The sequence below is a fragment of the Cherax quadricarinatus genome, chromosome 1 (genome assembly GCF_038502225.1).
Source record: "Cherax quadricarinatus isolate ZL_2023a chromosome 1, ASM3850222v1, whole genome shotgun sequence".
NCBI lineage: Eukaryota > Metazoa > Arthropoda > Malacostraca > Decapoda > Parastacidae > Cherax > Cherax quadricarinatus.
This window is the reverse complement of record NC_091292.1, coordinates 48,218,512-48,231,675: the sequence shown is the minus strand read 5'-3', so window position 1 is coordinate 48,231,675 and position 13,164 is coordinate 48,218,512. Positions and strand designations below refer to the sequence as shown.

The 13,164-nt window shown below is 46.7% G+C and overlaps 1 protein-coding gene across 1 annotated transcript in view; it reads right to left on the bottom strand.

The window, feature by feature from the left end:
• LOC128687922 (pregnancy zone protein) overlaps positions 1-13,164 on the bottom strand; it is a 245,182-nt gene that overhangs the window by 184,511 nt on the left and 47,507 nt on the right. The window lies entirely within an intron of this gene.

Genomic DNA, 13,164 nt, shown 5'->3' with positions numbered 1-13,164 from the left:
TCAACGACAATATGAAAACGACATAGTAGCGAAAGCCAAATCTGACCCGAAGCTGTTATACAGCCACATCAGGAGGAAAACAACAGTCAAGGATCAGGTAATCAAGCTAAGGAAGGAAGGAGGAGAGACAACAAGAAATGACGGGGAAGTATGTGAGGAACTCAACAAGAGATTCAAGGAAGTATTCACAGAGGAGACAGAAGGGGCTCCAGAAAGACAGAGAGGTGGGGTACACCACCAAGTACTTGACACAGTACACACAACCGAGGAAGAAGTGAAGAGGCTTCTGAGTGAGCTAGATACCTCAAAGGCATTGGGGATGGATAACATCTCTCCATGGGTCCTGAGAGAGGGAGCAGAGGCGCTATGTGTACCCCTAACAACAATATTCAATACATCTATCGAAACAGGGAGATTGCCTGAGGCATGGAAGACAGCAAATGTAGTCCCAATCTTTAAAAAATGAGACAGACATGAAGCACTAAACTACAGACCAGAGTCACTGACATGTATAGTATGCAAGTCATGGAGAAGATTATCAGGAGAAGAGTGGTGGAACACCTAGAAAGGAATGATCTCATCAACAGCAGCCAACATGGTTTCAGGGATGGGAAATCCTGTGTCACAAACCTACTGGAGTTCCATGACACTGTGACAGCAGTAAGACAAGAGAGAGATGGGTGGATGGAATGCATTTTCTTGGACTGCAAGAAGGCGTTTGGCACAGTTCCACACAAGAGATTAGTGCAAAATCTGGAGAACCAAGCAGGGATAACAGGGAAGGCATTACAATGGATCAGGGAATACTTGTCAGGAAGACAGCAGCGAGTCATGGTACGTGGCGAGGTGTCAGAGTGGGCACCTGTGACCAGCGGGTCCCACAGGGATCAGTCCTAGGACCAGTGCTGTTTCTGGTATTTGTGAACGACATGATGGAAGGAATAGACTCCAAAGTGTCCCTGTTTGCAAATGATGTGAAGTTGATGAGAAGAATTCATTCGATCGAAGACCAGGCAGAACTACAAAGGGATATGAACAGGCTGCAGACCTGGTCCAGCAATTGGCTCCTGGAGTTCAACCCCACCAAGTGCAAAGTCATGAAGATTGGGGAAGGGCAAGGAAGACCGCAGACGGAATACAGTCTAGGGTGCCAGAGACTACAAACCTCACTCAAGGAAAAAGATCTTGGGGCGAGTATAACACCAGGCACATCTCCTGAAGCGCACATCATCCAAATAACTGCTGCAGCATATGGGCGCCTGGCAAATCTCAGAACAGTATTCCGACATCTTAATAAGGAATCGTTCAGGACCCTGTACACCGTGTACGTTAGGCCCATATTGGAGTATGCGGCACAAGTTTGGAACCCACACCTAGCCAAGCACGTAAAGAAACTAGAGAAAGTGCAAAGGTTTGCAACAAGATTAGTCCCAGAGCTAAGACGTATGTCCTACGAGGAGAGGTTAAGGGAAATTAACCTGACGACACTGGAGGACAGGAGATATAGGGGGGAAATGATAACGACATACAAAATACTGAGAGGAATTGACAAGGTGGACAAAGACAGGATGTTCCAGAGATGGGACACTGCAACAAGGGAACACAGTTGGAAGTTGAAGACACAGATAAATCACAGTGATGTTAGGAAGTATTTCTTCAGCCACATATTAGTCAGGAAGTGGAATAGTTTGGGAAGCGATGTAGTGGAGGCAGGATCCATACATTGATTTAAGCAGAGGTTTGATAAAGCTCACGGTACAGGGAGAGCGACCTAGTAGCGACCAGTGAAGAGGCGGGGCCAGGAGCTTGGACTCGACCCCTGCAACCTCAACTAGATGAGTACAACTAGGTGAGTACACACACAGGGGGATGCCAACAAGTGTTAGATGACATGCACACAACTGAGGAGGAGGTGAAGAAGCTGTTAAGAGACTTTGATACCTCAAAGGCAATGGGACCAGACAACATCTCCCCGTGGGCCCTTAGAGTGGGAGCAGAAATGCTGTGTGTTCACTAACCACAATCTTCAACACATTCCTTGAAATTGGGCAACTACCTGAGATATGGAAGATGGCAAATGTGGTACCCATATTTATAAAAGGAGACAGAAAAGAGGCACTAAATTACTGACCAGTGTCACTGACGTGTATAGTATGCAAAGTCATGGAGAAGATAATCAGGAGGAGAGTGATGGAGCACCTGGAGCGGAACAAGATTATAAATGACAACAAGCACGGATTCATGGAAGGCAAATCCTGTGTCACAAACCTTCTGGAGTTTTATGACAAAGTTACAGAAGTAAGACACGAGAGAGAGGGGTGGGTTGATTGCATTTTCTTGGACTGCAAGAAGGCCTTCGACCCTGTTCCTCGCAAGAGATTTGTGCAGAAACTAGAGGATCAGGCATGTATAGCAGGAAGGGCACTGCAATGGATCAGAAAATACCTGACAAGGAGGCAACAACGAGTCATGGCATGGGATGAGGTATCACAGTGGGCACCTGTGATGAGCGGGGTCCCACAGGGGTCGGTCCTAGGACCAGTGCTATTTTTGGTATATGTGAATGATATGAGGGAAGGGATAGACTCAGAGGTGTCCCTGTTCGCAGATGATGTGAAGTTAATGAGGAGAATTAACAGATGAGGATCGGTCAGGACTTCAAAGAGACCTGGACAGGCTGGACACATGGTCCAGCAGCTGGCTTCTTGAACTCAACCCTGCCAAATGCAAAGTCATGAAACTGGAGAAAGGCAAAGAAGACAGCAGACAGAGTATAGGCTAAGTAGCCAAAGACTGGAAACCTCGATCATGGAGAAAGATCTTGGGGTGACCATAATACCGAGCATGTCTCCGGAGGCACACATCAACCAGATAACTGCTTAAGCATATGGGCGCCTGGAAAACCTGAGAATAGCGTTCCGATACTTTAATAAGGAATCGTTCAAGACACTGTACACTGTGTATATCAGGCCCATACTGGAGTATGCAGCACCAGTCTGGAACCCACACCTGGTCAAGCACGTCAAAAAATTAGAGAAAGTGCAAAGGTTTGCAACAAGGCTAGTTCCGTAGCTCAGGGGTATGTCCTACGAAGAAAGGTTGAGGGAAATCGGGCTGACGACACTGGAGGACAAGAGGGTCAGGGGAGACATGATAACGACATACAAAATACTGCATGGAATAGGTAAGGTGGACAGAGACACGTTGTTCCAGAGAGGGGACACAGAAACAAGGGATCACAACTGGAAGCTGAAGACTCAGACTAGTCACAGGGATGTTAGGAAGTATTTCTTCAGTCATATAGTCAGGAAGTGGAATAGCCTAGCAAATGATGTAGTGGAGGCAGGAACCATACATAGCTTGAAGACGAGATATGACAAAGCTCAGGAAGCAGAGAGAGAGAGGACCTTGTAGCAACAACGAATCATGGTATGTGATGAGGTATCACAGTGGGCACCTGTGACGAGCGGGGTCCCACAGAGGTCAGTCCTAGGACCTGTGCTATTTTTAATATATGTGAATGACATGATGGAAGGGATAGACTCTGAAGTATCCCTGTTCACAGATGATGGGAAGTTAATGAGAAGAATTAAATCAGATGAGGATCAGGCAGGACTACAAAGAGACTTGGACAGGCTGGACACGTGGTCCAGCAACTGGCTTCTCGAATTCAACCTTGCCAAATGCAGAGTCATGAAAATTGGGGAAGGGCAAAGAAGACCGCAGACAGAGTATAGACTAGGTGGACAAAGACTGCAAACCCCACTCAAGGAAAAAGATCTTGGGGTGACCATAACACCAAGCACGCCTCCGGAGGCACACATCAACCAGATAACTGCTGCAGCATATGGAAGCCTGGCAAACCTGAGAATAGCGTTCCGATACCTTAGGAAGGAATCGTTCAAGACACAGTACACTGTGTACGTCAGGCCCATACTGGAGTATGTAGCACCAGTTTGGAACCCACACCTCGTGAAGCACGTCAAGAAATTAGAGAAAGTACAAAGGTTTGCAACAAGGCTAGTTCTGGAGCTCATGGGAATGTCCTATGAAGAAAGGTTGAGGTAAATCGGACTTACGACAGTGAAGGACAGGAGAGTCAGGGGAGATATGAAAACGACATACAAAATACTGCCTGGAATAGATAAGGTGGACAGACACAGGATGTTCCAGAGAGGGTACACAGAAACAAGGGGTCACAATTGGAAGCCGTGAACTCAGACGAGTCAGAGGGATGTTAGAAAGTATTTCTTCAGTCATAGAGTCGTCAGGAAGTGGAAAAGCCTAGAAAGTGATGTAGTTGAGGCAGGAACCATTCATAGCCTTAAGACGAGGTATGACAAAGCTCAAGAAGCAGAGAGAGGATCTAGTAGCGATCAGTGAAGAGGAAGAGCCAGGAGCTGAGTCTCTACCCCTGCAACCATGTACACATGTGAACATAAGAGAGCCATAAATTCTCACACACAAACACTTGTAGTCCCTTCCCTAATGGATACTTCTATTCCTCCCTCCCCCTCTCCTCACACACCCTCTCACCCGCACTCTCACCCACACACACACACACACACACACACACACACACACACACACACACACACACACACACACACACACACACATACACACACACACACACACACTCTCTCTCTCTCTCTCTCTCTCTCTCTCTCTCTCTCTCTCTCTCTCTCTCTTTTACACAGGGTTTGACAAGGTTAAGGATCCCTAGCTTTATTGACAAGCTATTTACAGGTTAAGGATTCCTAACTTTATTGGCAAGCTAAGAGCTGTTACCTACATCAGCTCATTTGAAAGCATTTTTATTGTTATGAGACATACAAGCAGGGAACAGGATGAAGTTGGAGCCATCTGTGGGCCAGCATTTTCATTTGATCAACTATCTCGTTGACATCATTATGCTGTACGAATATGTTCTTTACTCGAGTCATCCTGGGTATATATATGATCTCAGATGGAGTGATGTTCTGGAGAAGGGTACAGCCAGAGTGAAGTTGCTGCTTTCTGCCCGTATTGTGGCATACAAACTTGTATCACGCTGTCCTCGAAGTGGATCCAAGTGTGGTACTTTGACAATATTGGCCTTGTACATAACAGTAAGGCCACTCACATCCCTCCTGTGTTGAAGGCTCTGCTGAAATGACAGATCTATTCAGGATTGGTCCATGCGAGAGATGAGACGTCTTGCTCTGTTCTCTACTCTGTCAAGCAGTCGCAGATGAGAGGGGGGGGGCAGGCAAACCAAGAAAGTGGAGCATACTCAATGTGTAAGTGTACTTGTGCAACCCCTACTGTCAAGCAGATGCGAGATTAGGCGAAGTGTTGTAAGCTTCCTGGCTGCCTTGTTTGCAAGATTTACAACGTGGTTCTTCATGGTCAGTTTGGAGTCAAATTTCACCCCAAGGATATCAACTTCTGCCCCAGGTGCCAACACCCTCCCATTCATCCTTACTACTGCACCAGCATTACCATCATGGTGCCTAGAGACCATCTTCATTTGCATTTTCTCAGGTGCAAATGTTACTTGCCAACTATTTCCCCAAACTGATATAGCTCATAGCTGGTGATTGATGTAGCTTAGAGCAGCTGGCATTTTTTCTCGTCTGCATATGCATGGGATTCTGGGATGAGATGAAGGTCACTGAAGTAGACATTCCATAACAATGGTTCCAGCACGCTTCCTTGCGGAACACTTGCCCCAATAGGATGTCTTGCTGATTCCGTTCCCTTAGAGATCTATCATGAAGGTAATCACTGAGGAGACAGCGGAGAGCTTGGAATTCTCTCTCTCTCTCTCTCTCTCTCTCTCTCTCTCTCTCTCTCTCTCTCTCTCTCTCTCTCTCTCTCTCTCTCTCTCTCTCTCTCTCTCTCTCTCTCTCGTTCTCTCTCCCACACTCTCACATTCACTCATACTCTCTCTTACACTCTCTCTTTTATGCTCTCTCTCTCTCACACACTCTTACTCTCTTCCACTCTCACACTCCCTCACATGCTCTCACACTATCCCTCCCACGCTCTTCCTCACACTCTCACACCCTCTCTTACACTCTCACACTCACACTTCCTCACACTCTCGCACTCTCTCACACTCTCTCCCTTGCACTCTCTCACACTCTCTCCCACACTCTCTCACACTCATACTCTCACACTCTCTCGCACTCCCCCACACTCCTACACTCTTGCACACACTCTCACGCTCCCTCACACTCTCACACTTACACTCTCACACACTCTCTCACTCACATTCTCTCACTCACATTCTCTCACTCACACCCACTCACTCATACCCACACTATCACTCACTCTCTCATTCACACTCCCTCATTCACACTCCCTCACTCACACTCCCTCACTAACGCACCCTCACTCACACTCTCTCACCAACACTCCCACTCACACTCTTCCACACCTTCCCACCCACTCACCCGCCAGGAGCTGAGTCTCCACCCCTGCAACTCACACACTCCCCCCCACACACACTCACTCGCACACACTCTGTATCTCTCTCTTCCATTTTATCTCTCTCTCTTCATCTTCCTTTTCATTCTCCCTACTCCTCCAACTACCCTCCCCCAATTGCTTTTCCCCCTGTCCCCCCCTAGCCTTTCCACCATCTGTCTTCCCTCTGCTGCTGTCCCCCCTCCCACTTACTATCTTCTTCCCTTCCCTGCCTCCTCCCCTCTCCATCCCTACAACAAACAACACCACCCCCCCCTCCATACATGCAATCTTGGCATAAACTCTCCCTTCTGTGGAATAAGAAACATGAGACACCAAAAGCCAGGATGGAGAACCAGAGGACTGGTGGATGAAGCTGCGAGCGGTGGACGTGGGAGAGAAGACTGGGATGCAGAGCTCACGAGAAGGGAGGAATGGGGGAGGAGACTGAAAGAGCTCGGCAAGAAAATGGAAGAGAAAAGAGCTGAGGAGAGCAGGAATTGGGAGTTACAAATCACAGTAGCAGAAACTAAAATACAAAGCTTAGTAGAAGAACTAAAAAATCTGAAACAGCATAAAGGACCAAAGGACAGTACAGCCACGACACCAAGAACTGCTACATCAGTCACAAATGAGGGGACAGTAGGGGACAAAGGAGCTATACTGTATGTGATGTCTCTATCAGACACAAGGGGGCCTGGGAAAAGACAGGGAGAACAGCAGGAACTAATGAGGGGACCAAAGACAACGAAGGAGCTAAGTTATACTCAGAGGCTCTAACAGACAACTGCAGTGTCAAGGAACAGATAAGCACAGGGACACTGGATAGGGAAGCAATGTGTCAATGGCAGGAACTAATTCATATCAGTGGATGCTCAGGGAAGTACAGTGGGAGGATGAAAGAGAGATGGTAGTTTTTGTGTATGGGCTCCAAGAAGTGGATGGGGAAACTTACGAAGCAAGGAAACAAGAGAAAAAAAACGATTGAAAACGTCATGAAAGCAATAGGAGAGGACATGACTCACCTGAGAAATTTTCGGAGAATTGGGTGGTTTGTGAGAGGAAAAGAGCATCTAGTCAAAGTGATTTTCAAGGCAGAGTCAGCTCGAAACCGGATCCTGCAGGAGAAAGTGCGCCAAAGGGACAAACTGAAGTTCTGGAGTGTGTACCTCGACCAAGACAGAACACAAGAAGAAAGGATGATACTGAAAGAGAGGATGCAATGTCGCAAGGAGGAATGGGAGGCATGGAAGGAGGTGAGCAGGGAAAATCAGGCCCAGGTGAAAGAACAAACACAACCCCCTCCAGTACCACCCACAGAAGGAACCCAACCATGGCAATCCCAAAGCAATCAAACAACCTAACAGAAAACCCACTCACTGTACCCCCTCCCCATCCCCCTCAGCACAAACCCCACCCCCACAGTATCCCACAGCAACCCACATACTGTACCCTCTATCCCCATCTCCCTAACCACAACCCCTATTCCCACTGTAACCCCCATAAGCCCTCTTCCCCCACCCCCCACACCATAGCCCCCACCCACAGAGCAACCTCCTATAGGCCCCAGCCAGGGCACCTGCTCCCCCTAACCCACCATTCTCCCCAGATCACAGCTATTGAAAAGAAGTTGAAGGTTTGGTACATGAACAAGGCTGGAATAACAAATAAATGTGAGGAGTAAACCATACCCCGGCCGGGATTGAACCCGCGGTCAGAGAGTCTCAAAAGTCCAGCCCGTCGCGTTAGCCACTAGACCAGCTAGCCATTATAAGATTCGTCCAACTAGGTATATTTCTACACCATAGGAAGGTTAGCACAAACACCACTGTGACCACAAATGCAAGTTTTTACAGACGAATCTCCAGCTAGCGTGGCCGTGACGAACTCTAGCTCAAGTCCCTTCACTGCCTGTGCTAACCTTCCTAGGGTGTAGAAATATACCTAGTTGGACGAATCTTATTGTGGCTAGCTGGTCTAGTGGCTAACGCGACGGGCTGGACTTTTGAGACTCTCTGACCGCGGGTTCAATCCCGGCCGGGGTATGGTTTGTTTGCAATCGTGTCATTACGATTTCGTGAGTCAAATGTGAGGAGTGGCATGAAAAATCAAGGAGATATAACCAGACATCATAGCAGTCACAGAAACAAAACTCACTGGGACAATAGCAGATGCAATCTTCCCACTGGGATATCAGATCCTGAGGAAGGATAGAAGGAGCAGAGGGGAAGGAGGGGTTGCACTGCTCATTAAAAACCGGTGGAGATATCAAGAAATGGAAGGAATGCACGAGACTGGAGAAATGGATTACATAGTAGGTACAGTTCAGTCAGGGGAACATAAGGTAGTCATTGCAGTGATTTATAACTCACCACAGAACTCAAGGAGGCCAAGAGAGGAATATGAACAGTGCAACAGAGCAATGGTGGACACACTAGCTGAGGTGGGAAGAAGAGGTCACTCGAGTATAGCGAAGTTACTGGTTATGGACGACTTCAACCACAGGGAGATTGATTGGGAAAACTTGGAGCCACACGGGGGTCCTGAAACATGGAAAGCTAAGATGATGGATGTGGTACTGGAAAACCTCCTGCGTCATCATGTTAGGGACACTACCAGAGAGAGTGGGGAGGATGAACTAGCAAGACTGGGCCTTGTGTTCAACCTGAGTAGCTCAGACATTGGAGACATCACATATGAAAAGCCCCTTGGAGCTAGTGACCACGTGGTTCTGAGCTTTGAATACATTTTAGAGCTACAAGTGAAGAGGGTAAAAGGAGTAGAAAGGGAAAAGCCAAACTATAAAGGGGGGGACTACACAGGTATGAGGACCTTCCTGTAGAAGGTTCAGTGGGAAAGAAAGTTGGTAGGAAAGTCAGTAAACAAAATGATGGAGTACGTAACAATAAAATGAAAGGAGGCAGAGGAAAAGTTTGTTCCCAGTGGTAACAGAAATAATGGGAAGACCAGAACGAGCCCTTGGTTTACCCGAAGGTGTAGGGAGGCAAAAACTAAGTGTGCTAGAGAATGGAAAAAGTACAGAAGGCAAAGGACCTAGGAAAATAGAGAGATTAGTCGGCGAGCCAGAAACGAGTATGCACAGATAAGGAGGGAGGCCCAGCGGCATTACGAAAACGACACAGCATCGAAAGGCAAGTTTGACCCGAAACTGCTTTACAGCCACATCAGGAGAAAGACAATAGTCAAGGACCAGGTAATCAGGCTGAGGAAAGAATGCAGGGAAGTATTTACAGTGGAAGCTAAAGGGACACTGGAAAGACAAAACAATGGGGTACACCAACAAGGAATATACCAACAAGTGTTGGATGAAATACACACAACCCAGGAGGAGGTAAAGAAGCTCCTAAGTGACTTTGATACTTCAAAGGCGGTTGGACCGGACATCTCTCCGTGGGTCCTAAGACAGGGAGCAGAGACACTGTGTGACGCTGATCACAATCTTCAACACATCCCTTGAAACTGGGCAACTACCTGAGGTATGGAAGATGGAAAATTAAGTCCCCATCTTTAAGAAAGGAGACAGAAATGAAGCACTAAACTATAGACCAGTGTCACTGACGTGTATAGTATGCAAAGTCATGGAGAAGATTCTCAGGAGGAGAGTGGTGGAGCACCTGGAACAGAACAAGAACTCATGAAAGGCAAATCCTGTGTTACAAACCTACTAAAGTTTTATGACAAGGTAACTGAAGTAAGACATGAGAGGGAGGGGTGGGTTGTTTGCAAGAAGGCCTTCGACACAGTTCCTCTCAAGAGATTAGTACAGAAGCTAGAGAATCAGGCACGTATAACAGGAAGGGCACTGAAATGGATCAGAGAATACCTAACAGGGAGGCAACAGCGAGTCATGGTCCGTGATGAGGTATCACAGTGGGAGCCTGTGATGAACGGGGTCCCTCAGAGATCACTCCGGGGACCAGTGCTATTCTTGGTATATGTGAATGACATGACGGAAGGGATAGACTCAGATGAGTCCCTGTTTCCAGATGATGTGAAGTTAATGAGGAGAATTAAATGAGATGCGGACCAGACAGGTCTACAAAGAGACCTGGACAGGCTGGACACGTGGTCCAGCAACTGGCTTCTTGAATTTAACCCCACCAAATGCAAAGCCATGATGATCAGAGAAGGGCAAAGAAGATCGCAGACAGAGTATAGGCTAGGCGGCCAAAGACTGGAAACCTCACTCAAGGAAAATGATCTAGGGGTGACCATAATACCGAGTACGTTGCCAGAAGCACACAGCCGGATAACTGCTGCAGCATGTGAGCATCTGGCAAACCTGAGAATAGCATTCCTGTACCTCAGAAAGGAATCGTTCAAGACTCTATAAACTGTGTACGTCAGGCCCATACTGGAGAATGCAGCACCAGTTTGGAACCGATACCTGGTCAAACACGTCAAGAAATTAGAGAAAGTGCAAAGGTTTGCAAGAAGGCTTGTTCCAGTGCTAAGGGGAATATCTTACAAAGAAAGGTTAAGGGAAATCGGTCTGACGACACTGGACAACAGGCGGGTCAGGGGTGACATGATAACGACATACAAAATACTGCGTGAAATAGACAAGGTGGACAGAGACAGGATGTTCCCGAGATGGGACTCAGAAACAAGGGGTCACAATTGGGAGCTGAAGACTCAGATGAGCCAAAGGGATGTTAGGAAATATTTCTTCAGGAACAGAGTTGTTTGGAAGTGGAACAGTCTGTCAAGCGATGTAGTGGAGGCAGTAACCATACATAGTTTAAGACGAGGTATGATAAAGCTCATGGAGCAGGGAGAGGGAGGACCCAGTAGCGGTCAGTGAAGAGGCGGGGCCAGGAGCTGAGTCTCGACCCCTGCAACCACAATTAGGTGAGTACACACTCACCTAATTGTGAAGAGCTCATCACGAGACTGAGGGAGATATTCTCAGAGGAAACAGAAAGGCTCACAACAACCTGAGGCACAGGAGTCCTGGTACTAGCATGTGTTAAACACAATATATAAAACCGCAGAGGAGATGAAGACACTGCTAGGCGAGTTAAATACCTCGAAGGCCGTGCGACGAGAAAATATCTCTTCATGAGTCCTTACAGAGGAAGTAGAGCCACTGTGTGTGCTACTAGTAATAAACCTCAATAAATCTTCTGAAACAGCGCAACTCCGAGAGGTGTGGAAGACAGTGTGTAAGGAGAAAGATAGGAGCATTAAACTACAGACCAGTGTCACTGACATGTATAGTATGTAAAGTCATGGTGGAGCACCTTGAAAGTAGTGAGCATATACATGACAACCAGCTGGAAAGTAGTGAGCATATACATGACAACCAGCACAGCTTAAGGTATGGAAAATCATGTGTCACGAACATACTGGAGTTCTTTGACAAGGTAAGAGATGTAAGACAAGAGAGACAAGGTTGCACAGATTGCATTTTCTTGGTCTTTGAAAAGGCTTTTGATACAGTACCTCACAAAAGATTGGTTCAATAGCTAGAGGAGCAAACAGGAATAACAGAAAAAGCACTGCAATGCATCAGAGAATACCTGACAGGAAGGAAACAGCGAGTGATGGTTAGTACGAGGTGTCGGAATGGGTGCCTGTGTCGAGTGGGAATCCAGAAGGGTCATTCCTAATGCCGGTGTTTTTTCATAACAGAATGGATAGAGACAGAGGTGTCCATGTTCGCAAACGACATGAAATTAATGAGGAGAAAACAGGCAGACGTGAATTAGGAAAGGATACAAAGGGATCTGGACAGACTGCAGGCCGAGTCTGATTAATGGTTCCAAAAGTTTAACCCTACCAAATGCATTTTATGAAGCTTTGGGGGAGGATAAAGAAAACCACAGATGGAGTACAAGCTGCAAATCTCACTCAAGGAGAATAAATCTGGGATGAGTATTATACCGGACATGTCCCCTGAGGCATACATCAATCAAATAACTTAAGAATAACATTTCAGCATCTAAGTATTGAGTCGTTCACGACACTGAAAACTGTGTACACCAGGCCCATATTGGAGTACGCAGCACCAGTATGGATACCACATCAGTTCAAGCACATCAAGAAATTAGAGAAAGTGCAGTGGTTTGCAACACAACTATTGCCAGAACAATAGATTATTTTCTGTGGCAAGAGGTTAACGGAACTCACCGTGGAGAACCAGAGGAATAGAGATATGATAACGATATATATATATATATATATATATATATATATATATATATATATATATATATATAATCATTTACCAAACTGCGACAAGCCAGGGTTTGACCCCAAGACACGTTGTCCCGCCTCAAGAAACAACACAGTGGAGGAGCTATTACTCAAGATAACGCGCTGGTGTTGTTGCCGTTGATCATACGCGACATATATGAGATTGACACCTTTACGGTGTCGCCCTGAACGGTAATTACAGGATGTTCGTGAAACTGCTGTATTCCCAGGTATATGAGGACCTATTCGACCATTATCAAGACGTCAGCATTGATGTTAATGACGAGATCCAGTTGAGGATGCTTGATGTATTGCATCAATATACATGGGTGAAGCTACGTAATGTGCCTTATGAGGCGAATGAAGTTGACCTGTGAGGTACGTTTGAAAATATGGCACCATACACGTAGCCCAACAAGGCAAGTGGACGGCAGGGGCGTACAAGGGTTTTCCGGAAGGCACGTTTAGCCTGAAGATGACCCTACGACAACC